Below are 12364 nucleotides of genomic sequence, written 5' to 3'. Positions count from 1 at the left end.
TTAGAGTTATCCACATACAACTTCTGTGTGAACTAAGGAAAACCTGGCTGTCCTTTCACTCGAGGATTTCTGGGTCTGCAAAATGGCTCAGGTCTGTAAATTGGTTCACAGGCTGAGATATACTTTTGTCATGATCTAAGGCAGCCTTTGCTTCATTTGTTTGAAAATTTTTCCTCTTATATGGATCTAACAAAAACGCAGTAAGTTTCTTATCTAGTTCATGCCTAGAAACACCATGATTGATTAGCCAGAACCAAACCATGCCACCTACCATAAAACTACTTTTGTTTGTGCTGACCATTATGGACATTGCTTTGTCATGCTGCCTATATCTGTAACTCCTTTTCAATAGGCCATTTTTTGACAAATGTTTTAGCCAATCATTCAAACAAATTTTGAACACCTTCCCCACTTTTTAAACTGTACAAGCTTCCATGTTAAACCTAGACTCTCCACTATAAACAAACTCAGACTGATCCAGTATTGTGTTCCTTCCACCATTATCCCAACACCCTTAAAATCCATTCTCACACAAATTCCCCAGAGATCTGCTCCCATGAGTTGGCAAATTCTTTACGCTCTTCAGTAGTGTAGTACACCTCCTCAGGGACAACAGTTTTTGTCTCCCCTCTAGGAGCCTATTTAGTCTTTAATCTGGTGGTAGATCTAGAGGTAACAAATGATGGGCCCTGAGGGTCATCACTATTGTCTTGCCTGCAATCTCCTCAAAGAAAGTCACTGCCGGTTTAGCAGACAATGAAGGAGTAAATTCCTCCCTCAAGGTTGAAAAGTCAAAAATAGGGGAAAATCCCACAGTGAGGAGTTAGATTGGTTGCTAAGAAGGCTCTGGTATTTTTCAAGAAAGGGACTCGAAGTAAAAATAAATAAATAAATAAATAAATAAATAAATAAATAAATAAATAGTTGTGTGTGTTTATGTGTTTGTGAGAGTGCAGCTGCTCATGTGACACTGTAAAGCACCCGGTGGAGGTTAAAGGACAACTTATGAGTTAGTTCTTATAAGAGTGAGAATGCTTCAGTCTCACTTAGGAGAGATAGGAAAGGGGGAGGGGAAAGGGGGAAGAGGATCAGGTATGAGGCAGGAGTAGGGGGACAGTAGAGAAGCCCAGCGGGCCAGCAGAGTGAATGGAAACATGCAGCCTCAGGGGGTGAGAGGTGGGGAGACCCTTTCGAAAGTACCAGAGACCCAGGAGGGGAGAGACTCCCAGGACTCAATGAAGTGCCCAGTAGTGAAGAGAGGGAACTCGAAGCATGCACTTCCAGTAGATAGGGCCTTAAGTGGAGGGATGGGTTTGCCAACCCACTGCCAAAGTTTCTGACCCAGAATTGTTCCTGTCTAAAAGAACCGCGGGGATAAAAATGGAGAAGAGAGGAGAGAAAGGCCGTCCAGTGACCAGCATTACTTGGGATCCATCTCAGGGGGGAGGCACCAAGGCCTGACACTATTACTGATGCTATGGTGTGCTTACAGACAGAACCCTAACATGGCTAGGCTGAGAGGCCCAACCAGCAGCTGACAGACAGATGCAGATACTTAAACAACCAACCATTGAACTGGGAGCCCCTGTGGTTGAAATAGAAGGATGGAAGATGCTAAAGAAGAGGGCGACCCCAATAGGAAAACCAGCAGTCTCAACTAACCTGGACCCCTGGAAGTTCCCAGACACTGATCCACCAACCAGGCAACATGCAGGAGCTAGTCAGAGCCCCGCCCCCGACACATATACAGTAAATGACTGCCTGGTCTGGCCTCCGTGGGAGAAGATACTACTAAAAAGTGACTTGAGGCCCCAGGAAGGGGAAGGCCTGGTGGGGGGGGGGGTCATCCTCTCAGAGACAGTGGAGAAGGGAGGAATGGAATGAACTGTGGGAGGGCAGACTGGATGAGGGCAACAGCTGGACTGTAAATAAACAAATGTAATAATAATAGGAATAAATAATGAGGTAGTTCTCTCTTTCTACCACATGAAACTGTGAGTCCTGGGGATCAAACTCAGGATATCAAGTTTGGTGGGAGATGCCTTAAGTGCTGGGCCATCTTACCTCCTTGAGACTAGGACTTTAAGTAGAAATGATGAAGTCTCGAATGATAGATAGAAATGATGAAGGAAGAAATATAAGAAGGTGACCCGAAGCTTCAACTGTCAGGAAGGCAAATGATTAATGGAAAACAGGCAGGGAGAAAGCTGAGTTGACTTTTTTTTTTTTTTTTTAATTTTGTTGGTTGAGGTCCAGGTTAATGGAATTAGAAAAGAACGAAGATTTAAGACTTATAAGAGTGGTCTCAGCAGAGTAGTATAGCACAGTGGTGAGGGATTTGGGTACCAGAATTCCAGTCCTTGCCATCCTGAGTTCTGCTTTACTAGTTACTAGTTTTTAGTAACTTGGGCAACACGGTTCACGTAACTGCTCCCAGTGTACAGCGATTTTACAGCGCAGTGCTGGTTGGCACTCAGTAAAATGTTAACTGCTGTGTTTGTAGTTGTTCTTCCTCTTTCTTAATGTTTTGTATTCTAATAGGAAGAAGACATGAACTACTCACTCCAGACCATTATAAGAGTTAGGAATGATTAGATGTATGAGCCTGGATCATGTTTATTTTGGAGTTTTGGGACCAACTGAGGTGCTCAAAATCCCCTTTTCTTGGTCTCTGGAGTGACTTTATAGAAGCTGAAGAAGTTACGCTGGCAGGATGTACTTAATGACTTCCTTGGAGAAGTCTATGCACTGCTGTCCCTTGATACTAGACAGTTTTCACTTCTGCCTCCTGGACACTAGAAACCATGTGGGCTCACACCCAAGTGTCCTGCTTCCAAAGGCTCCAGGGCCACTTGGCAGTCATCCTGCTTCCGGGCCCAGTGTTGGCCGAGTGTTCAACTCGGACCCCACACACCGTCCTAGCCCCAGCCTCCGCGCAGGCGCCGCCAGGGCCACCCCTGCCGCCATGTTTCCCCCGCCCACACGCTCCCCTCCCACCATTCTCCGTCCCCTCCCCTCCCCAGCTGGGCTCTGGGTCCCCTCCCATATCCCCCACCCCCTGGTGAGGTCAGGCGGAGGCTCTGCCGCTGCGGCCGCAGCAGCTCAGCTCCCATTCCCAGGCAGCCTGGAACAGGGACTTTGGCAAATAACTGGAGCAGCGTTCGGGTTAGGGTAAGCAATCTCCCACTGCCTGAAGACTGGGCGAAGTGGCTAGGGTGACCAGGGGGAGCAGTGGTGCGGGTGCGGTGCCTCGCAGCAGGAGGGGACCCGGGCTGCGCTGCTCTGCGCTGCGCGCCTCCCTCTTTGGCCTCTGAGCGCAGCTGCTCTAGGAGGAGCGGCTCGGTGCAGGGACTCGGCAAACAAGGTGAGGCAGGATCCTGAAGTCACGGGGGCTCCACGAGCTTCCCCGCCTTCTCGGAGTTGGGATCTGCACCAGAACCGCGAGGCGGGGAACCCGCTTTGCTCTTTGCCTACCGGGCTTATCTCCACGCTTTGCACTTGCAGATCCCTTTGGCTCCACCAGAAGCTTGGGTACCTCTGGGCTCCTAGTCAGAACTCAGTTTTCCTCTGCTTCTTTGTCATCCCTCCAGGATCTTCTTTGGGTTCGCCTACCGCTTCCCTGATCCTGTGCGGTTCCTCTGTCAACCTCAGCCTCCTCACGGTCTCTTGGCCTCTAACACTTTCTACTTTGTGCTTCCTAATCCATCCCGCTTTCAGAATCATAACTTGAGAGACTCAGCTGCTTTCTCCCCAGTCAAGAACACTTTTTCTTCTCTTCCTTCTGAGCTTTTAACTTAGTTCTGAATGTCTTCAGCTCTGCATTTCTTGACTTTTTTTTTTTTTTAAATCACAGTTGAAGTATGGTTTTCTTGGAGACTTACACAGTTTAAGCCTATCGTTTACAGAAGAAAAAGAGTGAACAATTTCTTTATTAAATACCATTTCATACGCATCTGTTGAGGAATTTTAGGATTTCTTTCTAGGTTTTAATAGCCTAGTCTAAAAACCAGTTATTTAAAATGTGTGTATGTATAGCTGTATGCTCTTTCATAGCCCTAACCTCCTGGCAGGGGAGCGAGCTGGACTGAAGGAGGTCTGGTGGGGTTTGTAAACCTGGCTTCATTTCTCTATCAATAAATTAGCATGTTCATCATTTAAACATACTTCGAGGATGACCTTAGATTTTTTTGGAGCAAGTCACCCAACTTACTTCTAGGCTGGTTACTAAACACACTGAATGGGAACTGGGAGGCCTTGGGGTTTAAAACTACCTCTGTTGGGAGGGTACCTGCCTTTTAAATCGAAGCCACAGTTTCATATAGTACATTTTAGAGCCTTTAGTACATTTTAGAATTCTTTAGAAAACAATCAAACCCAAACCAAGCCCCACTAGTTTTCGCTGTTTCACTTTCTTGCCCATGCAGTTGCCATGTTAGTTCCTGCACTGGACTTCATTCGCTCATTTCCACGCTGTAATTAGTGTGAAGAAAATTGAATGGAGAAGCTGAAAGTAGAGGCAGATACCAGTGAAAGAGCACATGCTGACGTATGCAGCTGTGTTTTTAGAAATAGGCTTTATCTAGTGCTCAAACTTGAAAGCTGCAAAAAATGAGTTAAAACAGTTATGACATCATTTTATATCTAAAAATATTAGCTCCTTTACCCACAAGTCCTCACACTTAACAGTGATAGATTTGTTTGTTTAATGCGTGACCAGGTGCTGCCTTTGACACAACAGTTCCCTAATTGGCAGCAGTCTCGGAAGCAACCATATTGAGAATAAAGATGGTGACTGCATTTCACTCTCCTGGTAGCAATTTTAAGGTCTGGCAGTGTGGCAATGAGAAGAGTTTCTGCTGCAATATCAAATTATGCATTTGTAAATAGACAAGACCTTCAAATGCTCAGTATTTTTTAAGCTGCCATTGTTAAAAGGCAAATTTTAAACTGTGTGGTGTGGTTCTATCGGTTTTAGTCAATGTTTTGAAGAAAGTACTTTGCATAAGAGCAATAAAAGATATCAACTATTTTAGATAGGTAACTTGCCTTTAATATTTCCTTTTCCAATGAATTTCTAGAGTTTACTTTAGTTTTATTTAAAAAAAAAACTTATGGGAGACAGGTGGTGGTGGTGATGCCTACCTTTAGTCCTAGCACTCAGGAGGTGGACACAGGCAGATCTCCATGAGTTCGAGGCCAGCCTGTTCTACAGATCCGAGTTCCAGGACAGCCACAGCTATACAGAGAAACTCTGAACCTCACCAAAAAACAAAAACAAAGGCAGATGATAGGGAAAGGACACTTATCCTAGTAGGCCCATCATTTTTATTTTGGAGGCAACCTCTTTTTGAGACATATATGTTGTTTGTTTTCCCTTAGAGATTATTCTTATTAAGCCTAAGCTAACATTGCCACTGATGTGACTTTATAATGAAAGGCTACTCATTTTTGCCTGGAACATAAAAAAAAAATTGTACATTAGCCATAAATATTTCTCACTGCATTTTCAATATTTAAAGATTATTTGATACACTTAGAGATTACCATACTGAATATTTCTTTTTTTATTAAAATTATAAATGGAGCGGGATAATGGTGGCACATGCCTTTAATCCCAGCACTCGGGAGGCAGAGGCAGTTGGATTTCTGAGTTCAAGGCTAGCCTGATCTACAGAGTGAGTTCCAGGACAGCCAGAGCTACACAGAGAAACCCTGTCTCAAAATAACAACAACAACAAAAAGAAAAAAATTATAAAAATTATAAATAGCTCTCACACAGCCCAGGCTGGCCTCAGATTTGGTAACTGAGGGAAGATAACCTTGAAGATGTGATCCTCTGATCTCAGTGTTCAGATCACATACCACAGAGCCAGCTCAGAAGGATGATACTAAATCTAACTTCAGTGTCTGCTCATATTTCCGTTGTTTTTTTACATTCATATCATGATTTGATTTGCAGTCCTGCAATGAGATTTACATAAATATTCAAATTGTTTGGTTTGTGATATTTAATATATTATTAAAATCTGTTCAGCATCTTGGTTTTGGTGTAATTCTCTTGTTTATTTCTCTAAAATGATAACAAATTGGTAGAAATCACACTCTAAAAATGCATAGAAACTGTATGAAAAAAATGATCAGCCTAGAGTAAACTTTTCAAAAGTAGAGAAAATGGTTTTCTCAGAGTTGCAGATATTTATAGTGAGGAGGTTATTAAGTATTACTAAATAAGTTACTATTTCTTGGTATAAAATCTGTTGAAAGCCTGCCATCTTCCAAGGCTCTGTATATTAGCCACAGTATAAAACCTTGTAAGCCAGTATTTATATAGATTGTAAAAATGAACAATAAGGAAAATATACAGAATATAGAAAACTCGAAAACACCTAGCTCCACACAGGTGGTGTACAGTGGTTAATATTTGTTGTTAACTTATCTGGATTAAGAAATAGCCAGAGAGTCAGTAAAGCATTGCTTTGGGTGTGTCAGGGAGAGTGTTCTAGAATAGTGACCTAATCTGGGTGGACTAGGTAGAGAAGACCTGCCCTCAGAGTGGGTGGGCACCACCCAATTGGCTGGGAGAGCAGATAAAAGACAGTGAAGAGCGTCACTTCGTCCCTTTCTGCCTTGAGCTTTGGACCGAGGCTCCACTCTTATCCAGTGGCCCCTTAGGCTCTTAGGCTTTTGGCCTTCCTTAAACTGAGAGTTTCGCTCTTGGTTTTTCTAGTTCTGAGGCCTTCGGACTGAGACTGAGCTCCACCGTCAGCTTATCCCAGTATCCAGCTTTCAGACTGCTGTGGGACGCGACTGCAGTGGGACATCTCTGTTGCCGCGACTCTGTAAGTCAATTAATTCCCTTCTATATCTCCCCTTGAAGATTTACTCAAATCTCCTATTAGTTCTGTATCGGACTTGAAGACTCTGGCAACTATATAGCTTCTTAGTGAAGGGGCGATGTTGGATAGCCTAAAAAGAAGAGAGAATGCGTTTACTTTCTTAAATTCTGGGAACACACCTGACCTGGCTACACAGGCCTTTATCTTTAATCTAGGTACTCTGAAGACAGAGCATCGGATTGCCGTGAGTTTGAAGCTACAATAGTTAGTTCCAGGCAACCAGAGCTACACAGTAATTCCTTTTTCTTTTTTTTTAAAATCTGGGAACACATTCTCCAGCAAACATTCAGATATAGGGTTCATGAAGAGAAAGTTGGTGTGTTGAGAGGTCTTAGAGAGGGTTAGAGATAATAGACATAGGGTTTGGAAGTCCTTGGAAAGAATTAGAATTTGATTATTGGGACAACCAGAAGCCATTAGGGAATTTGGAACTTGAAATATATTTTACAGAGCATTAAATTGAATACCTGGCTCAGTCATTTACATTAATACCGAAGAACGAAAACTTTAAAAAGTTTGTTAAATAGCTAAGTGATTCAGTTCTCTGTTTAGATAAGGGACCAGGGGCTTAGAAACTCTGGGGTGTGTTCAAAGCAGTCCAAGCAGTCCCCTTGCCGCTGGCAAATTGTCCTCTGTGCTTCAAGGTAAGTTGTCAACAAGAAAGCTTTGCCAGACTTGATGGCGCCAGAGACCTGTAATTTCAGCCCTGCGGAGGCAGAGACAGGCAGGTGTCTGTTCTAGGGCAGAGATGTTGTCTCAAGGCAAGACAAAAGCCAAAAAACCAGAAACCCCACCAACCGCATTCCAACGGACAATTGTGCTATTTTAAGAATTTGTTTTTCCAGGACTGATCTGTTAATTTCTTAGAAATATATTTCTTTTGGAAGGCTAGAAATTTAATTTGTATATAAAGGAATTGTTTTGGGTTTTTTAAAATATCATTTGGATTTTTAAGAGATATTTTGTTGTGTCTTTTTAGCTGCTGCTAAAAAGTATTTCTTGTTAAATGACCTCTAGCGCCTCCTGTAGGTTCAAGTTCCAATTTCATAACTGAGCAAGTCTAGATCCTTCCTGACTTGACTCTCCAGATTTTCGAACATTTATATTCTTGTGTTTTTACAAAGTAGAAAAGGAAGCCAGGGATATGTTTGTTAGCGGCACAGTATGGTGTGGGGGGAAGGGAATACGTTTGCAGGCTCATGGTGAGGCATTCCTTCCCCCCCCCCTCCAAGGGACCAGCCACAAGATGGATATAGTTATGGTGTGGAGTAGAGTTTATTTAGGGCATCAGGAGAAGAGAAGAGAAGAGAAGAGAAGAGAAGAGAAGAGAAGAGAAGAGAAGAGAAGAGAAGAGAAGAGAAGAGAAGAGGCCAGCCTGAACACGTGGCGAGGGGGAGGGGAATGGGGAGAGAAAGGACAAAGATGGAAGTGGATAAGACGGTAAGAGAGTAAGAGAGAGAGGAGAGGACAAACAGCCCCTTTATATTGAGTTTCCAGGTAACTGTGGGGCAGAGCCTGGAAGAAATGCTAACATTTATTATTCTCATATACATTTCTTTTGATTTCAAGGGGTTTTCCCAATATGGGACTTTTGTGTTTGTAATACATTTTTAAAATTATTTTTCTCTGTCATTTCAAATCTCAGCCCTGATCAAGGAACACTTTAAATATCAGGTGAGTAGTAGTCACCAAAAGGCTCTATTGAGTCATCATTAAGCTTATTTGATACCTGGCCGTCTCTACACTTGCTGCTGCTTCTGTGAAGGTGACCTGGACCTCATCTGTTGGCCGTTTGTTGGTATCACAACTACCAAGCCTAGGATTTATCCTTTCTAGCTACTTAATTATGAATAATGCCTTGTGATGATTCTCCTGTTATATTGGGATACCATATCATTTAATACTGCTTTGCCTTTTACATATCTCTCTAATATTCTAAAGGAAACTAAGGGAGAGTATATTTATGAAACGTAGTCTTTGAGAACATAAACACTAACTAGGCAGCTCATACTATCTAGGATATTTAGTAGCTGGGGGCCTTGGAGTGAGTGAGTAAGTACCATAAATATACAATAGTTCATCATTAAAGTAAGGGAAACTAAACGTACCCCTTTTGATATTTCCAAGATTAAATGAATTGGCTAGACTCACAATTGAATATCTCAGATTTCCAAAGCTGTAAAAGTTGATAAAACTTTCATTTGTTAGGTGTTAAAATTCAAGTGGTAATAAGATGTAAGTTTTAAATATTAGTCTTTCTTCTCCTTAGTTTTAGACTGTATATTTACTGTAGAATTTGTAATATACTTAGGAAATAGTACTATAGACTCTGGTGGAGTATTACCTTATATATAATGATACAGGCTATTGCCTATCTGAAAGGCTAGACATTTCTGAATTGGGATTCTATCTGGTACTGAGGTTTTTAGATAAGAGACTGTATACCTTGTCTCCTCTCAGTAAAGTGCTTAAATCAGGGCTTTGCACATATTAATAATAAGCTGTTGCTGTGGGTAGTGGAGATTAGGGAGGTAAATAAATTACTTCATCTTCTTAGTACCTTGCTCATAATGGTTATCATGTAAATTGTTACCATATAAATACATGCCGATTTATTCACACAACTCTCAATAGAGAGGACTGTCTGTCTGCTCCTTATATCAGAAGAAAGCAGATATAGCAGGGTTACACAATTGAAATCAGCCAACACCCTGGTCTGTCAGTACTGGTACTTGGTGTTTTGTGCTCAATTGTCTAGGACCATGTTTACAGAATATTTTTGTGTTTCTGTTGTTATTTAAATATTCTATGTTTTTTTTTTTTTACAAGAGAGTCTTTCTTTCAGGGGTCAGAATTCAGTTAAGACTATATACTCATTGTTGCAATTTCTAAACATTTATTATATTCATAATATATATTAAAAATCTGTATTAAAAAAAAGAAGAAAAGTACCAGATAATTGAAACATAATTCCTAGCCCAGGACTATTTATTCATAGTTACATAGGCCCATGAGTGTTCAATATAATTCTTGATTTTTCTCTTTAATCTTTAAATATTAAAAACATGCAAAAAAGATCTGACCTTAGTGTCTATTACATGAATCTTTATTTATCACAACCCTCTCTTAACTACCTAATAGCTTTGCAGCCATTTCATTCTAACTTGACTTAGTGTGGGGCTCAGCCTTCTCTGAGAAGAAAGCAGTAATGGGGGGAGGGATTTATAAGGACAGTACTGAGAGGAGAGGGAGGGGCTATGATTGGGATGTAAAATGAACAAAAAATAAATTATTGGAAAGAAACTCAAGTGAAAAGTAGAAGAGAATTTGTTTCTTAATAACTACAATATGTGCTGATTAATATGATAGATAATTATTTATATGAGGTATCAAATAATTATAAAACGTGACTAATGAAGACTGCACATTTTATTACAGTTATCTTACATTAAAAACTAGTGTTAAAGATCAACCTTATGTATACTTGACAATCATTAATGACTTGTTTATCCTTTCACTTTTGGTGATGCTATTTATAATTTTATGTCTCAGAGGATGTTTTTCTGGAATGTTCTTTCAGTTGAAATCCAGCTCTTTTTTTTTTGCCAATTAATTCAACTAATACATATAAAATATATGCAATGTATCTCAGGCATTATTTATTTATTTATTTATTTATTTATTTTTACTTATTCACTTTACAACCTGCTCACAGCCCCTTCCTGGTTACTCTCCCCTACAATCCTTCCCTCATCCTTCCTCCCCTTCTCCTCGGAGAGGGTGGGGACCCCCTGTGTATCCCCCCAACCCTGGCACTTCAAGTCTCTGCAAGGCTAGGCACATCCTCTCTCATTGAGACCAGAAAAGGCAGCCCAGCTAGAAGAACATATCCCACGTACAGGCAACAGCTTTGGGGATAGCCCCCACTCCAGTTTGGGACCCCCATGAAGACCAAGCTACACATCTGCTACATATTGGTGCGGGGAGGCCTAGGTCCAGCTGTGCATGCTCTTTGTTTGGTGGTTCCGGCTCTGGGAGGCCCCAAGGGTACAGGTTAGTTGAATCTGTTGGTCTGCCTGTGGAATTCCTATCCCCTTAGGGGCTGCATTCCTTTTCCTATTCTGTAAGTCTCCAAGCTCCATCCACTGTTTGACTGTGGGTGACTGCTTCTGTCTGAGTCAGCTGCTGGGTGGAGCCTCTCAGAGGACAACCATGCTAGACTCCTGTCTGCAAGCATAACAGAGTATCAGTAATAGTGTCAGGGATTGATGATAACCCATGGGATGGGTCTCTAGCTGGACCAGTTATTGTTTGTACATTCCCTCAGTCTCTGCTCCATCCCCAGTCACTACATTTCTTGTAGACAGGATAAGTTGGGGGTTGAAAGTGTTTTGGGTGGGTTAATTTCCCTATCACTCTACTGGGGTTTCTGCCTGGCCATAGGAGACAACCTCCCTAGTTTTAGGTTCCATATCTTCAGTGTTGTGAGTCACAGCTAAGGACACCCTAATTGATTCTTGTGTGCCTCCCCATCCCAGGACTTGTCTTGTCCTGGAGATGCCTTCTCTCCCCATCCCCCATCAGTTGTAGATTTCCATTCATTCTCATTGCCATCTGGCCATGTCTCCTGTCCCTCCCTACATCTGATTCTGAACCCCCCATTCCCCTCCCCATCCCTTCTCCCACCCAGTTCCTTCCTTCTCTGCCTCTTCTATTTTATTCATTTTAAGTGAAATTCAAGTATTCTTGCTTGTGCCTTCTTTCTTTTTTATACCTTCTTCTAAGTGAGATTCAAGCATCCATCTTGTTTAGCTTCTTTGTGTCTGTGGATTGTAGCATGTGTATCCTGTATTTTATGAGTAATATCCACGTATCAGTGAGTATATACCATGCATGTCCTTTTAGGACTGGGTTACCTCACTCAGGATGATATTCTCATGTTCCATTCATTTGCCCACAAAATTCATATCTTTGTTTTTAATAACTGAATAGTATTCCATTGTGTAGATGTACATTTTCTTTATGAATTTTTAAGTTGAGGAACATCTAGGTTGTTTCCAGTTTCTAGGTATTATGAATAATGCTGCTATGAACATAGTAGAGGATGTGTCCTTGTGATATGCTAGAGCATCTTTTGGGTATATGCCCAGGAGTGATATAGCTGGGTCTTGAGACAGAACTAATCACAGTTTTCTCAGAAACAATCTCAGGCATTATCTAACACAATAGTTCTCAACCTGTGGGCCATAATGCCTCTGGGGGATCACTTATCAGGTATCCTTCATATAAGATATTTGATTATGATTAATAACAGTAGCTAAATTAAAGTTACAAAGTAGCCATGAAAATAATTTCATACTTGGGGGTCATCACAATGCGAGGAACTATATTAAAGAGTCACAGCAACTCTTAGGAAGGTTGAGAGTCACTGAAGGCTGACCTAAACACACAGAGTCTGTATTCATTGT

The 12364-nt window shown here is 41.6% G+C and overlaps 1 protein-coding gene across 2 annotated transcripts in view; it reads left to right on the top strand.

Annotated features, from left to right (window-relative positions):
* The first annotated feature begins 3011 nt into the window (after positions 1–3011).
* Positions 3012–12364, top strand: part of Klhl13 (kelch like family member 13) — a 132455-nt gene continuing 123102 nt past the window's right edge. For both annotated transcript variants that reach the window (XM_052171424.1, XM_052171422.1), the window contains exons 1-2: positions 3012–3171; positions 6728–6839. The gene's annotated coding sequence lies outside the window, so the exon portion shown is untranslated. The remainder of the gene's footprint in view (positions 3172–6727; positions 6840–12364) is intronic.

This window comes from Apodemus sylvaticus, chromosome X, assembly GCF_947179515.1.
Source record: "Apodemus sylvaticus chromosome X, mApoSyl1.1, whole genome shotgun sequence".
NCBI lineage: Eukaryota > Metazoa > Chordata > Mammalia > Rodentia > Muridae > Apodemus > Apodemus sylvaticus.
This window is presented reverse-complemented; position numbering and strand designations above follow the sequence as displayed.